The sequence below is a fragment of the Ceratotherium simum genome, chromosome 13 (genome assembly GCF_057802395.1).
Source record: "Ceratotherium simum simum isolate JZ-2026a chromosome 13, ASM5780239v1, whole genome shotgun sequence".
NCBI classification, from domain to species: Eukaryota; Metazoa; Chordata; class Mammalia; order Perissodactyla; family Rhinocerotidae; genus Ceratotherium; species Ceratotherium simum.
In genome coordinates this window covers 16,505,113-16,520,241 of record NC_141912.1, presented here as the reverse complement: position 1 = coordinate 16,520,241, position 15,129 = coordinate 16,505,113, and the positions used below count along the sequence as shown (strand labels likewise).

General features: G+C 40.5%; 1 protein-coding gene across 2 annotated transcripts in view; it reads right to left on the bottom strand.

The window, feature by feature from the left end:
* Positions 1–15,129, bottom strand: part of CAP2 (cyclase associated actin cytoskeleton regulatory protein 2) — a 149,795-nt gene that overhangs the window by 118,537 nt on the left and 16,129 nt on the right. Inside the window, exon 1 of one of the 2 annotated variants that reach the window (XM_004432097.3) lies at positions 7,956–8,010. The exons of the other annotated variant lie outside the window; for it this stretch is intronic. The gene's annotated coding sequence lies outside the window, so the exon portion shown is untranslated. Of the gene's footprint in view, positions 1–7,955; positions 8,011–15,129 lie in introns of those variants that run through there. 2 annotated transcript variants of the gene reach the window in all.

Sequence of the window (15,129 nt, the reverse complement as noted above, 5' to 3'; positions counted from 1 at the left end):
GGAGATGGGAATGGATGAAATTTTGTAATAGAAATGTCACTCAATTCTTTGAACTCCTTCTGAGTTATATACTAAACATCACATGGTGATGAAACATCAAAAATTATTTTAATCATCAATGTAAGGAAAAATTAGGGAAGACTAAAATTTACTGAGTATCCTAACCCATCCATCTGGGTTATCTCGGCCATTCATTGTCTTTGACTAGGCCATTTTACACCTCTGTAGACACAGAAGTTAACTTGTAGACAACCAATCATGAAGCAAGTAATTATTGTCTATAGGCATGCAAATAAATGTTCTGTGGAAGTTCAACTGATTTCCCTCTCCCACTGTGGAAGAAGCCAGTTTTATGTCTATTAGGCAAATTCATTTCAGCATTCCTATCAATAATTTCCTTTGAACTGACTGTAGACTTTTCTGGCTGTCTCATGTTTTAACATGTTTAAAAATGGTCGTTTTTCACTTGTATAAGCGTCATGATTTCATCCTCTTTTAAACTTCTCCTTAACATCAGTTTATAATTTGATTAGATTGAACTTCTGTTGTTTTTTTTAAACAAAGATTTAGAAAACACATGATTTCCAATGTCCGGGCATTAGAGTCATTCACTTTCTCACCCCTAAAACTGATCATCTGAAATGCCCCCCTTTTTTTGCCCTCCCCATCCCCTAGAGTTTTACATCCTTGAACAATGCAATTTAGTAAAAGGAGTTAGAGATAGGCCTTGTAGTAAAATGAACTAGTAAGATGGGTTAGAAATAGGCTTTTCTTATATAAAGTGAGAAAAAGGTGATTATGGAAAAGAAGGTGGGAAAGAGAACCTGGGTCTCCATTACAGGCCAGATTTCAAGAAGACCAGTCTGAGGAAAAGGTACGTATGGAAGATGAGGATTTGGAAATTTATTTTCTCAGAACACCTGTGTGCACGTACCTTTGGGAAGTCTTTATGTATAGTTAATGTATACAGTTTGAAGGCTGCTGGCCTAAAGTAAGAAGCATAAAAATGAGTCCCACCCGTAATTCTATATTATCTAGACTCATTTGCATTAACCTCTTTTTTAAAGTTTTCAATTACTGAAGAACTTTAATTAGATAATCATCCACCTTCCATTCAGAAAAGACACTGAAGGAAGAGGATACCTAATGCAGGATGAGGCCCTTCTAAAACAGGATGGAAGAAGGGGGAATTAAGGGTTGTCCACAGTGGGAACTTTGAACAGCTAGAGTGTACCATGATGGTACTAAGAAATGAAGAAGAAGAAATGGAAAATGAAGAAGGAATTAAAATTCAAACTTTAAAAACTTTGCCTAAATACTTGTGTACCTGCATTGTACCCCCGAAAATCTCCAGCCACAGCATCTAGCATGCTAGAAGATGATGCCAGGATAAAGACTGTCTGCTTTTAGTCTTCTTAATGCCAAACAACCGATTAGATGGACTTGTCCATCAACCTGCTCACTAGGCTAGATATCTGGGCTTCCTGCCAGTGGAGAGAGGTGAGCAGAAGCACCCGACAGTATTCATCAGATGGAAAGATCACTCATATATCACACTAATCCCTTACCTACACCTCTGGGCAATATATACGCTTCCAAACTAAGATTACATAAAATAGACAGCCTAAACTACATATCAGACTACAATCAGACTGAAATATGCATTCACCACTTAGAAGCCTATTTTACCCGGTTCTGGAAAATCCAACTGGCCAGTTTTCTTTTTTTTTTTTTTTTAGAGTTTTTATTTTTATCAAAATTATCCATGCACATTGTTTAAAGAGTCAAGTAGTTTTACAAGGCTTATTCCCTTAAAAAAGGCAGTTTCTTGCCCTGCTCTCCAGTTTCCCTCTCCCTAGAGGGATCCGCTTTCTTTACTTTTTACAGCTTCCTTTGGTGTTTCCTTTATGTCTCTAACAAATACGTTTATGTTGCTATTTCTTGATTGGTTTTTGGGGTTTAGTCCTCATCCAATATCTTCTCACTAAGAAAATAAGAATTTAGTACTTTCTTATCCTGAATCCAACACGTGCACGCGTGCACGTGCACACACACATATTTCCCATCCCCCTGTCTCACCAGTATTATAATTTTGAGTGAATCACTGATCAGTGTTTCCATTATTATGGCTATTAAATGCTAGTCATAGCTGTGCTGTTCATATACCAAGATTATTTTTTCTATACATGGCCAGTTTTCTTAGTGTAGTACAATTTGAGCAATTCTTGTGGCCTCAGAGTAAAATAATCAATTTATCTCATAAGAATCCAGTGATTCTTCTCTGAATAAAACTAAATAGAAACAGGTTGGAACTACTTAGGTAGTTCCTTTGAGACCTATGCTCACAGCTTAGGTCATCTCCTGTTCATTACACCTTCCTTTATTGATACTCATCTCTGTGCCCCCAGTGATTTTCACTGTGCTGGGCATATAACAGTCATTCAACATGGGGGAATGAATAAATAATCAACGAATCCCAGAGTTTCTCTGGATTTCCACGTGGACTGATGCAAAGTAATAATGGTTATTTTCTCATTAAACTGTGTACAAGCATAGACACAAGACAGCCAATGTTGTCCATGTACTACAAGGTCTGCTTTGGTGTCTCGAGCATCCAGCTTCTCCAGGAGCCATCCTCCTCTTCAATACTGCCATTTCAACCACCTCCCTTCTATTTTTAGTCTCCCAGAAACCTCCTGCTCTTTAATACCCGTTCCTATCAAAACAAGAATGACTTTAGATCAGACTGTTATATATCACAGAATGGGCTTTAAATTCTGAGAAGCTGGGAGCTAACAGGAACCTCAAAGTTTACCTAATTCATCCATTCATCAGAAAGGTATGAAATTTTAAGAATTAGGACTACTGTACCTTTTCCACTTAGCTAAGTGGTCAATGAGAAGCCAGAATTATTAGATGCCTAATTACCTAGACAGGGCAGATGAAGACCCCATCCACAATAACCAAAAGTTCTTCTGGTTTTAGCCAACTTCCTATGTTCCTTCCTATATAAGGTTGTATACTGAAAAGGAAACTGTCCTATTATGTAATTTCTCAGTAAAAGAAGATACGTTTTCCATAAGTGGGAAAAGGATCTACTTAAGAAAAACAAAACAAGATGGAATCCCCCTGGATATAAAAGCTCACGTAACAAAAGGATAAATGTCTGATTCCACTTACATGAGGCGTCTAGAATAGGCAAATTCAGAGACGGAAAGTAGAATAGTGGTTAGCATGGGCTGAGGGGAGAGGAGAATGCGGAGTTATTGTTTAATGGGTACAGAGTTTCAGTTTGGGATGATGAAAAAGTTCTGGAAATCAATGGTGCTGATGGTTGCACAACTTTGTGAATGTACTTAATGCCACTAAACAGTACACGTTAAAATGGTAAATTTTATATTATGTATATTTTACCACAATAAAAAAAACTTAAAAAAAAAAATTCCTTTATAATGGCCTGTTCTGACCTTAGGGTGCTTCTTCTCTTCCTAAGTACAAGTAGAAACATCCTGAATGAACTGCAAAAGCACAGAGCCTGAATCAGGGCAGACCTAGAAAGCGCCCAAGGCTTAAACACCAGATTTCCAGTTGGCTGCTTGTTATCAGAACAACCAAACTAAATCATGTTAGAAATACTGGACTACCCAGCAAGATACACACAGAAGGAAAATGTTTGTGAAGGTTAATAACCACTTATGTACCTTGCTTAAAGTAATCTCCCTTTGATTTAATAGTTAAAGTTGTCCTCCGTCCCCTCCTAAACTCAGGTGATAAAACGAGACGAAGACTCATGAGTGACTGGGTTAAGTGGTCCTGCTGTGAAATTCAGTTGCAAAATTTTAGATCATGTTTTTCCACATTTCTTAGGACATGAGAAAATAGATATTACAATTAGAATTTAAACAGAATGAAAAGTCAGGATCTCAGCTCTAATCACTTTATCTAGTTTGGGGGAATGAACAGGCTGGGTATATACCATTAATATATAAGTCAGAAGGAGAATCAAGTTTTTTTTTTTTTTAATCATCAAAATACATGGCACATTCACATTTACATAGAAATGCCAAGACAAATGGAAAAAAGTCTTCAAAAGCGCTCTTCGTAATAGCAAAACACAGGAACCAATCCAAACGCCCTTCAATAAGAAGATGAATAAATAAACTGTGGAATATTCGCCAACAAATACTCTATAGCTACATGCAACAATATGGAAAATTCTTAAAAACAATGTTGAGTTTTTAAAAAGTGAGAAGATTATATAACACTTTTTTGTAAATCAAAAAACAAGCAAAGCTAAACAACATATTGTTTAGGAATACATACATATGTCATAAAACTGTATTACAATAAAACCAGGGAAGGTTTAACACAAAATTCAGGGATAGGAGGGACATGGGGAATGGCATAGAAGAAGAGCACAAAGAAAGACGCCACATTTTAGGTAACAATCTAGTTCTCTTTTTCTAGCCTTCTGTTTATTTTCTTTAACAGGTTTATTGAGATATAACTCACATACGATACAATTCACCCATCTGAGGTGCACAATTCAATGATATGTGCAACTATCACCAGTCAATTTTACAACATTTTCATCAGCTCAAAAAGAAACCTTGTACCCTTTAACTATCACCCCCAACCTCCAGCCCTAAGCAACCACTAATCTACTTTCCGTCTCTACAGATTTACCTTTTCTGGACATTTTCATATGAACAGAATCACACAATATGTGGCTTTCTGTGACTAGTTTCTTTCACTTAGAATAATGTTTTCAAGGTTCATACATGTTGTAGCATGTCTCAGTACTTCATTCCTTTTTATGGCAAAACAATATCCCACTGTATGGATATACTACATTTTATTTATCCATTCATCAGATGATAGACATCGGATTGTTTCCATCATTTGGCTATTATGGATTGGTGCTGGTTTAAACATCTGTGTATAGGTTTTTGTGTGGACATATGCTCTCATTTCTCTTGGGTATATATACTTAGAGTGAAATTGCTGTATCATACGGTAACTCTATGTTTAACTTTTGAGGAACTGCCAAACTGTTTTCCAAAGCAGCTGCACCATTTGATATTCCCATCAGCAATGTATAAGGGTTCCAGTTCCTCCACACCCTCACCAACACTTATTATCTGACTTTTTGATTCTAGCCATCCTAATGGGTATGAAGTGGTATTTCATTGTGGTTTTGATTTGCATATCTCTGATGAATAATGATGTTGAATATCTTTTCATGTGCTTATCAACCATCTGTATATCTTCTTTGGAGAAATGTCCATTCAGATCCTTTGACCATTTTTACATCAGGTTATTTATCTTTTTATTACTGAGTTGTAAGAGCTCTTTATATATTTTGGATACAAGTCCCTTATCAGATACATGATTTTTAAATATTTTCTCCTATACTGTGGATTATCTTTTCAGAATTATCTAGTTCTTAAGCTCTAGTTTTTAAAAATGTGATGGGGTCACAGGTGGTCATTTGAATATAATGTTTGTTTTTTTGTGTGCGTGTGAGGAAGATCAGCCCTGAGCTAACATCCACACCAATCCTCCTCTTTTTGCTGAGGAAGACCAGCCCTAAGCTAATGTCTATTGCCAATCCTCCTCCTTTTTTTCCCTTTTTCTCCCCAAAGCCCCAGTAGATAGTTGTATGTCATAGTTGCACATCCTTCTAGTTGCTGTATGTGGGACACCGCCTCAGCGTGGCCGGAGAAGCGGTGCGTCGGTGCACGCTCAGGATCCGAACCAGGGCCGCCAGTAGAGGAGTGCGCGCACTTAACCACTAAGCCACGGGGCCAGCCCCAAATGTAATGTTTAAAGCTTACATAAACAGCATATTATTTTCATATATAAAATATTACATAATTAATGAATTAAAAACAAAATGTCATGCATAAAGATGTCTGTTAGGAAATACTCAAGACAAAACAAAATACCATAATGCTCCAAATAAATCAATGCTACTCTTGAAGGCATTTAACTTAATTTCCAGATATGACTTAGGCACTCAGAGAATCTGACCCATTAATCCTTTCAAAAGGTTCCTCTCCAAGCTCTCACATGGTAGATGGCAGTAGCAAACTACTAGCAACAGGACAAGCCTGCCCCTTCTCCCCTCCTATTTTCATGTCTCTCTCTCCTCTCCCAAGCTAAGAATGATTTTTACATTTTTAAATGCGTGGGAAAAAAAGACGACTATTTTGTTACTGGTGAAAATTATATTAACTTCAAATTTCAGAATTCATAAATAAAGTGAAACACAGCCACCATCATTCCTTTATGTATTATCTATGGCTGCTTTTAAGCTACAACAGCACAGTTGAGTAGTTACTAAAGAGACCATATGGCTAGCAAAGTCTACATATTGACTGTCCAGCCCTTTACTCAAAAAGTTTGACAAACTTTATTCTAAATCAACAAATTAAATTACTTCTCACTTCAACACTGAGCAGCAAAAACCTATTTCCTACTGGCCAAGACCACCTTGATAGTCACCTTCATGATTTCTCATAGTCAATTTCTTTTTCTCTTTATCTTTAATAAATATTTACATGACATCGTGATTCTAATTTTATTAAGGATTTTTAAATTTGGGGATTCACGGAGTAGTCTTTCCTCGCAAAATATGTGGTATCTTCAAGAAGTCATGATCCAGCCACACTCAAGTTATCAAGTTATTTCAACAAACTTTTACTGCCTGCTCATTACACGCTCTGAGTCAAGGACTGTCTGGGGCTGTAACTACCAAAAACCCCATCCTTGCCCTCAAGAGGCTTCCAGTCTAATTAGACTCTAGTAAATATAAGAACAATTTTCCCCAAGATCACTCCACCGCTGTAATCTTACATTAAGTGGGCCTAGATATTTTACCAAGAACTCTAAGGCATGTTCCTTAAATTAAAAGAAACCTATATAAGCTGTAAAGAAATAGTACTCTGCAAACAATTCTGGTCAACTGTTATGCATAAGTCCCCCAGGCTTCTGCATCCCTATGACTATATAACTAAAGGCTCTTGATCTTTTTGCTAAGTGTTCATCTCCCGCTCTGGCCTGTTTGGACCTAATCCTAGTTCAATATCCTAAACGCAGTCACCCAAATTTACTCATTTTAAAGAATGCATCAATTCAAATACTGCTAAAATTTGCAGCCTATTTGTGATGCCAAACACCACTCTGATGAGAATGAAGAAAAGTCCATCTGAACATGCGATTATTAGCCCAAAAAGTGATGATAATGCGGCTACTTCCATGAATAACCCTCCACCCAAAGCAGTCAGAGACCCAGCTGTGAGGTGCCCTTTTGGGAGCTGTCCCTCAATGCCTCAGTTGCCTTTGCATTTTTTTAAAGTGACTCATTGCTTCAAGTCAGGTTCTGCAGAAAAGCCAGGTCCGTTTCTTTCCAGCACTTTCTGATCGAGGTGGCTATGGTCAGATCCAGTCCAATGACAGCACCCCACCCGCAACACACGCACGAACCCCCGGGAGGCTCAGAGCCGAGCCGGCGAGAACCCCCAAAGTTAGACCGGCCTGGCGCGCGGTAGCCCTCAGGCGGCGAGGCCGCAGCTGCCTGCCCAGCCCGGAGCGCGCTCCCGGCCCGCACCCCCTTCCGAGCAGCCGGGGCGCCCGGAGCGGGGCAGGCGGCGGGGGCAGGGCGCGCCGCTGCGCTGACCCAGATGGGGCGGCCGCCCGCGCCCCCGCGCCCGGATCCCAGGCGCGCAGGCCCCCGCTCCCGCCCGCGTCCCTGCCCCGGGTCCCCGGCATCCTGGCCCCCGCAGGCGCCCGCGCCCGGGCTGCCTTTACTCCTCGCGCGCCTCCGCCGCGTCGCGGCCCCCTCTCCCCTCCACCCGTTCGGCGCAACTTCCAAGCGCCGGTCGCGGGGCGCCCCCCGCACCTGCACCCCCCGCCCTCCCCACCCTCGCCGGGCCCAGCCGCTCCAGGATTACCTGCTTGGGTGTCCTGGGGTCTCGTCCTCGGCAATGCAAATCCGTGTTCGGCCACTCGCACCCTCCTCCCGCCTGCCCTCCTCCCCTCCTCCTCCGCCTCCTCCCCCCTGAAAACGAGTCGGTGTCAGTCACGCTGCTCCTGGGGAGAGTCGCCGGCGGCTTCCGGGAGCTCCAAATACAGACAAGCCGAGGGGGAGAGAGAGAGAGGGAGAGCAAAGCTAAGCGGGCGGAGAGTGGAAATAAAGGGGAGCAGAGAGGAGAGGCGGATGGAGGAAAGGAGGGGCAGACGGGCCGTGGGAGAAAAGAGAGGGAGACGGGGAAGGCAGAGTAAGGGAAAGACAGCCTGCCAAGAGCCAGGCTATGAAAGAAATGAATTCACTGCATCAGGCAGCCTTGCAAAGAAGTGTGGAAAGGTCTGGGAGGCTCACTGGTTGAAGGAGCCACAGATAGATTGGATCCTCAAAGACTTGTGCAGAGAAACGATGGGTCCTTAGGAAGCAAGAGACAGGCCTGTGAGTCCCCTAACCCCAATACATGGATAAAGGCCCAGGCAGGAGATGGAGATGGACATCTAATGCTTTAGCTAGGCATCAAGTTCAGAGGCGCTCGAAGCTTGTAACAACATTTTTTTTAATGTAGTTTTTCAAAATGTATTTTACATATGTCTTTAAAAGGAAAAAAGTTGCCTGATTATTTAAAAACAAATGTACCTCAAACCAATCTATTTTTATTTGCGTCCATTTCCCCTTTATATATTGATCATAATTACAAAATTGGAAGCTTTTTACTTTTTTGTTAATGCTATTAGAAGAGAGACAATGATTTTCAATTTTCATCAGTTTATTTCAATCTAAAAAAGTGGACTGGAAGCTCTTCATTGAATGAATGCCAGGAAAATAATTACAGACAAGAGAGAAAGAGGGAGGAAATGTAATTGATGATTTTTAAAGCAAAATTTCCAAACAAACACAAGGATGAATGTCTAAAAAGCCAATATTTTCTGTCGATGTTAAAATTGTATCTAATTCAGTTCTGTGCATTACAAAGCTTGTTCTGACCCCACAGGTCACAGTTTAAATGAAGGTCATTCCTATTACACATTGCCCTTGGCCAACAGTGGGGATGGGCAGTGCCTCTTTGCTTCCCTTTGTCTGGCAAGAAGGGAAACAAAATGACCTAAACATTGATAAATGAATGCATACACTGCATATATCCAGAGCCAGGGCGATCCCTTTCATGCACATGCCCTGCATTTGGTAGGTATTCAATAGATTTATACTGAAGAACGAATGAGTAGATGGATGAAGTATATATGTATTTAGAACATTTATGTTCCAGGAATGTAAAAAATAATATATTCATAAGAACCACTTGTGAAGGTTCACAGGGACCTCCCAAGCATCCAGACTAATATGACTTTTATTTTCTAGCATTAACTTTAACAAATATTAGTAGAACGTTTCCTTTACCTAAATATATTTTGCATTGGAGTATCAAGTAATATGGAGGATAAAGATGAATAAGGCACAAATCCTGCCCTTAGGTTTATAGTATAGTAGGAAAGTGAAGAGAGTGTAAAGATAGCCACAGTGTAAGGCAGACTGTAAAAAATGTCCTAAGAGAAGTATAAACAAAGTTCTGTGGATGCGCAGAAGAGAGGGAGGTTGCGTCTAGTCCTGGGATCAGAGAATGCATCCAGGTGGAAATGAGAGTTGAGCTTCAAGCAGAAATAAAACGATAAGAGTGGATGGTGGGGGAAGGACACTCGAGATGAAAGGAACAGCAGGGACAAAAGTGGAGAGGTGACAAAGGATGGGACATGTATGGACAGGCAGTGGGCTTAGCTGGAATGGAGAGTCGTGAGAGCCAGATCTGGGAAGGAAGGATAGGTCCCAGCTGGGGGAGGCCTTTAATCTTAGCCTATGATGTTTGAACCCTAAGGGGCAGGCACTGGGGTCTTTTGACAGTTTTTGAGCTGAATCATGATAACAATGGTTAATTTGGTAGTGCTATCTAGGATTGGAAAGAGATAGGAGGCAGGGAAGTCCTCTAAGAAATAATGCACTGGTTTGGAGGGGAAAGTAATGAGTCTTAACCTGGTGCCTGAATTCTTCCATAACTAATTGCACCTAGCATAGCATCCGTGTGCTATGTGACATCCCACAATGGGGCTAATCCCCACTGAAGTCTTCTTCCTCACAACTCTCTAATATTTATGGTCCATATTTCCAACTAGACCTGACAATTCCAAGAAAGCAGGGATCATGTCTGTGTAAAGGTTCAAGGCTATTTCCCCAAGGCTGACACAGAAAGGTCATTGAGTACATAGTTGTTGATACATTTTTCTTTTACAGGATTCCTTCTGAAGGTAGTGGAGTTGGAAAGAAGAGAACAGACAGCCAGCTCTTCTAAATCTTTTCAGTCCTCCTTGAGATTCCAACGCAAACCTGCCTTTCTCCTTAGCAGATGATCTTGTTACCTGCTGTACAAGGAGGCTGATGCCACGCTAACTTCCATGCCTTCAACTTGTCTCCCTCTACCTCAAAATTTGTCCTCTCCTCTCCTCTGCTCTTGATATTTCACTTGAATTAATGTCCCCTTTCTTGTCAAAGCTAACAATTTTCTTGTCTTGACAAAGACCTTGGGCCCCTACTCTTGCATCTAAGCCTTTTCCTCTCCATTGATTTTTGTTCGCCTGGATAACATTCCAGTTGCCACCAGCCAGGGCTGTACCCAACAGCCGATAGCACAGTAGATGCATGGGGAAGAGGAGGGGCCCATCGCTGGAATGGTTCTACTGTTCTTCTGCCTTTCTTTTTGTAGCAGAAAACTTTTAAATTAACTATGTTTTATGAAGGGGATTTGCTAGAATCTTGACAGAGGGTAGGTGACTCAGCACCTCGAAATTCATAGTCTATAAAGCTCATACAAGAATTGGGTGGAATCCAGGCTTCCACGATCCTCTCCCAGAATCCGCTTCTGAGTTCCAGATCAATCTGACATGCACGAGGCTAATCATCTCTGAGCTGGCTTTGTGAAAAGTTCTCCCTCAAAGGGGTGTATTGAATGGAAACAAATGGACCCAAATAGACCCTCTTTCCTAAACAGTGTTCATACTGAGGCACAGAAAGAGAATGGGTCCCTGAATTCCAGTTGTGCCCTAAAGGAAGTTATGCTAGGGCCCTACTTCACCCATATGGCTGCTGAGACTACTGAGACCCAATTATTGCTCCAGTGCTACCTTGCTTTAATCCCCTCTACCCTACTGGTATGGTCTCTTACTGGCAAATGGAAAACATCCAATCAACACAATGTTCTTTTTTGGAGCTTTTCCTGGTCCAGAAGGGGGAAAGGATAAAGATGGTGTACCTCCACAAACACGCCTTCTCAGGAGTCAGAAGTTCTGAAGAACACGTTACCAGTGTAGCATGAGAGTTTGTATTTTATTTTAATAACTCCCAAGTGGAAAGCTACCAATGGTAATTTACCAGCAGTTAATTCACACATTGTCTTGCTGAGGATGCAGCACCCTAAGCGAACTGATAATAAGAATCATAGCTAAGACTTATTGAGCACTTACCACTTGCCAAGCTCCATTCTAAGCATTTTATATGTATTAACTCATCAGCCTTATGAGGTGGGTACTGTTCTTGTCTGCACTTTATAAATGAAGAAACAGGCACAGAGAGGTTTAGCCATTTGTCCAAGATTGCAAAGCAGCATTGGTAGTGGGATTCTGGATCTAGCAGTCTGGCTTGACTTTGTACACTTAACCACTACACTTTACTGGAATAAATAGGAACAAATAGGAATGAATGGAAAATTGCCAGTTGATAATATCACAAATACTTACTACAAGACTAGATATCTGAACAGTTGTGATGGGATTGATGTCTATGCATCAGCAAGAATACCTAGAAATAAAATGGATATCCTGCTTCTATTGAGCTGATGTACCAGGAATCAGTAAACCTGACTAAGGAAAGTGATGGAACTTGATAGTTCCTCTGAGTGAGCTGTACAGAGAAAGGGGCAGCTGAGTCATACTCTCTTGAGTTCATGAGATATGGACAAAAATAAGTTATATAAGTTAAGTGTCACCTCATTTCTGTAATCAAACTCTCTTGGCAGAGGTTAACAGTGAGCCACTGATTGCTTTGGGTGAATGAATTCTTTACATTCTTTCTTCTCAAAGAGGGAACCGGAGTAGCTCAACTCTTGCGTCCTGACCCTCCTCCTCTCCATCAGAGCATTGGAAGCTTGTGCCCGGGAAGTCAAGGACCCTGAAAACAAATTTAAAATATTCCAAGCCTTTGCCATGTGACGGTCCTTAGTAAGGATTTCTATCTTATTTCTTCCATATGTCCTGACCTAGTGTCTATAAGAGAGAGAACTAACTCTTTGAGGCTCTGCTACATGGTCTGATTTTCCCTGATGTGGAGGAGTTGTACTGAGCTGTCACTTGATGGAGCAGCTACAAAGTATGGCAGAGCTGGCTACACCGCATCACCTCTGCAACACCACCTCCATTGCCCACCTTCCCTCCACTCCCACCCCCACCCCACCTCTTTTGGCTACACCTTGCCCTTGGTTACGTAGTTCTAGCATAGAAACAAATTGGAGGTAGCAACACACTGCCTTCTTTTTTCCAGTGTGAGGATTCTTAGTCATTATTTTGATGGTTCTGTCCACCCACAAATGTGGGGGGGAGGGGCAGGGATGAGCACGGAAATTGAGTGGATGAACTATAAATAGAAGAAAGCAAAGGTGAACAACACGTTTCCCCAGCACCACAGACACTAAAAATGACACTTTTTATTTGTTCGGTGAGCAGAGATTCTTAACCTGGGATCTCTAGACAGGCTTCAGGAGTCTGTGAGCTCCATGAATTGTGAGTAATGTTTTAGGTTTTTGTGCATTTATCTGAGAAGACGATCCACAGCTTTTGTCACATTTTTTCGGAGTCATTTATGTCTAAAAATTGATCAAGATATCCATAATTTACAAAAGTGCAAAACAGAGAAAAGTAGTTCCTTCCTGCCTTTTCTTTCCAAGTCCCTCGGCAATGGCAGCGTCTCAGCCTCAGGTCAACACAGGCTCTGGTTCTCCAGAGCAGAAACGTGAACAGCTTCACTCAACAGAATCATGAAGGTAGATCATATTTGGGAAGTTTAACCTTTTGGGGGTATCTTCTTTTTTAAAGGGCATCTTGTGATGACCATGCCTTCACTCAGAGAGATAGCTCACTAATCCCAGGCACCGAAGTGGGCGTGGGGTGAGGTTCAGAGGCATTTGAGAAGATGAAGGGGGCTGGCGGACACCACTCAAACCGCAGGGCATGTCTCTAATAACGCACTTTGTGGATACGAATGTCCCTGCATGAAAATTTTATGTAACTAGAAGTAGATAAGACCTATTTAAACCTAAAGACTCTTTTTATGTTCCATTGACTCGTTGGAGCTATACCTAAATACTCCAGTCCACATGCATCTCTTCCTTCGTTGAATACCTTTGAAATTTACAGTCTATTCATTAAATTAGAAAGAAATTACTCTCTTAAATTTTTTTTCTATTTTCTATTTTTCAAGTCTCCCCTATACATATGTCGGTGCCTAAGAGCAGGATCTCAAATTTATTTCATATCATTATGGAATGCTAAGGAAAGGGTTGCCGGTAGTCTCTTCCTCTTGGCACATGCTGACAAATGCCTCCATTCACCTGTTAGCCAGGTGCCCTTGTGCTGGGTACACCTGCACAGCTGTACCCAGTGATCCTAACCAAGGACGGTGCATGACATGCAATCAGTGGTCAGTGAACAGTGCGTTGGTCTGCTTACTCAAACAAATCCAGATTTAAAGGCAGAGCTCAGAGCAGTAGATAAGTTTGTCCAAAAGACTAATGAAAATACAACTACTGCCAAAAGTGTTTAATATTTTTTTTAAACTCCAATTATTGGGACGAAATAAGATAATGGCTTTGAAAGCAGAATTAATAAGAGAAAAGCCAGATTCAAAAGTTTAGAGACAGCCTAAGGGAGAGAGATTATCCAAGAGAATTTAACAGACCTAGAGGCCAATTTGAACCCAGAGTGAGTATAGAAAAAGGGGCCAATACGGTATTTAACTCTTGCCCTCTAACTGAGTATAGAGAAGGCTTGAGAATGTGAAATTGCCTGAGGCCAATGGTTAGACAAGAGTTTATTAGTAAGAAGGCAAGCTTATTTATTTTTCATTTTAATGTAGTATCTTAAAAATAATGAAAATATAGAACAGATAAAAATAATTATATCACCCTAACACAACATGCTAGTATTTGTATATTATTTCATTTCTTTTCATATTTTCTGTGTGATATATTTGTAGTTGTAAGTTAAAAGTGATGCCATAATGTATAGCTAAAATAGAGGATTAGATTTCAGTTTTTAAAATAAGATTATATTTATCAAGTGGAATACTCCTGCCTCTCTCATTTAATCATGGCAGAAGTAAGGGCTTATACTATTGCTATAAGAAGGGGCAGCTAATTATGGTGAAGAAAGAAAAACTGAGGGGTGTGGAGAAGTCTACTTAGAACTTAGCCAAAATTAACAACCTTCTTTTAAGTGACAGAAATGCTAGAATATCCATCCATCTGGCACATAGAAGGCTCTCAATGGATATTGGTTGGACTGAGTATTGTGACATATAACCATCGGGGAACAATCTGGAAAATATGCATTGTCTGGAAGAAATTTTCATTGTTCAAAATAATTTTAAACAAGAAATATAATAATTGGTGCTCTATTATGAATTTAATGTTATATATATGTATTATATACTTAGTGTATATACACTAAGTATATAATTTCATATGTTTAATACATATGAAATAAAGAGTAGGTTGACCCATAATTTTGTGGAATCTCTAAGGTAGCAAGTGGAAAATTGCAAAACAATAACTCTCCCTACAATCAGGTATTTTCCTACAATCAGATGTATTCCTAACTCAGGGCACCTAAGCTTTTTACAGTGAACTACTCTCGATATCCAAGTTTCTGCCTGTTTTAGTTCAACAGTCATCAACAAAACAGGAAGGATTAACTTCAAATAATTTTCCTGGTCAGATATCATACTTTGTAAATAGTCTTCTATTGAGTTTTATAGATTCCTCAGTTACTTGGAAACAGTGCAATCCA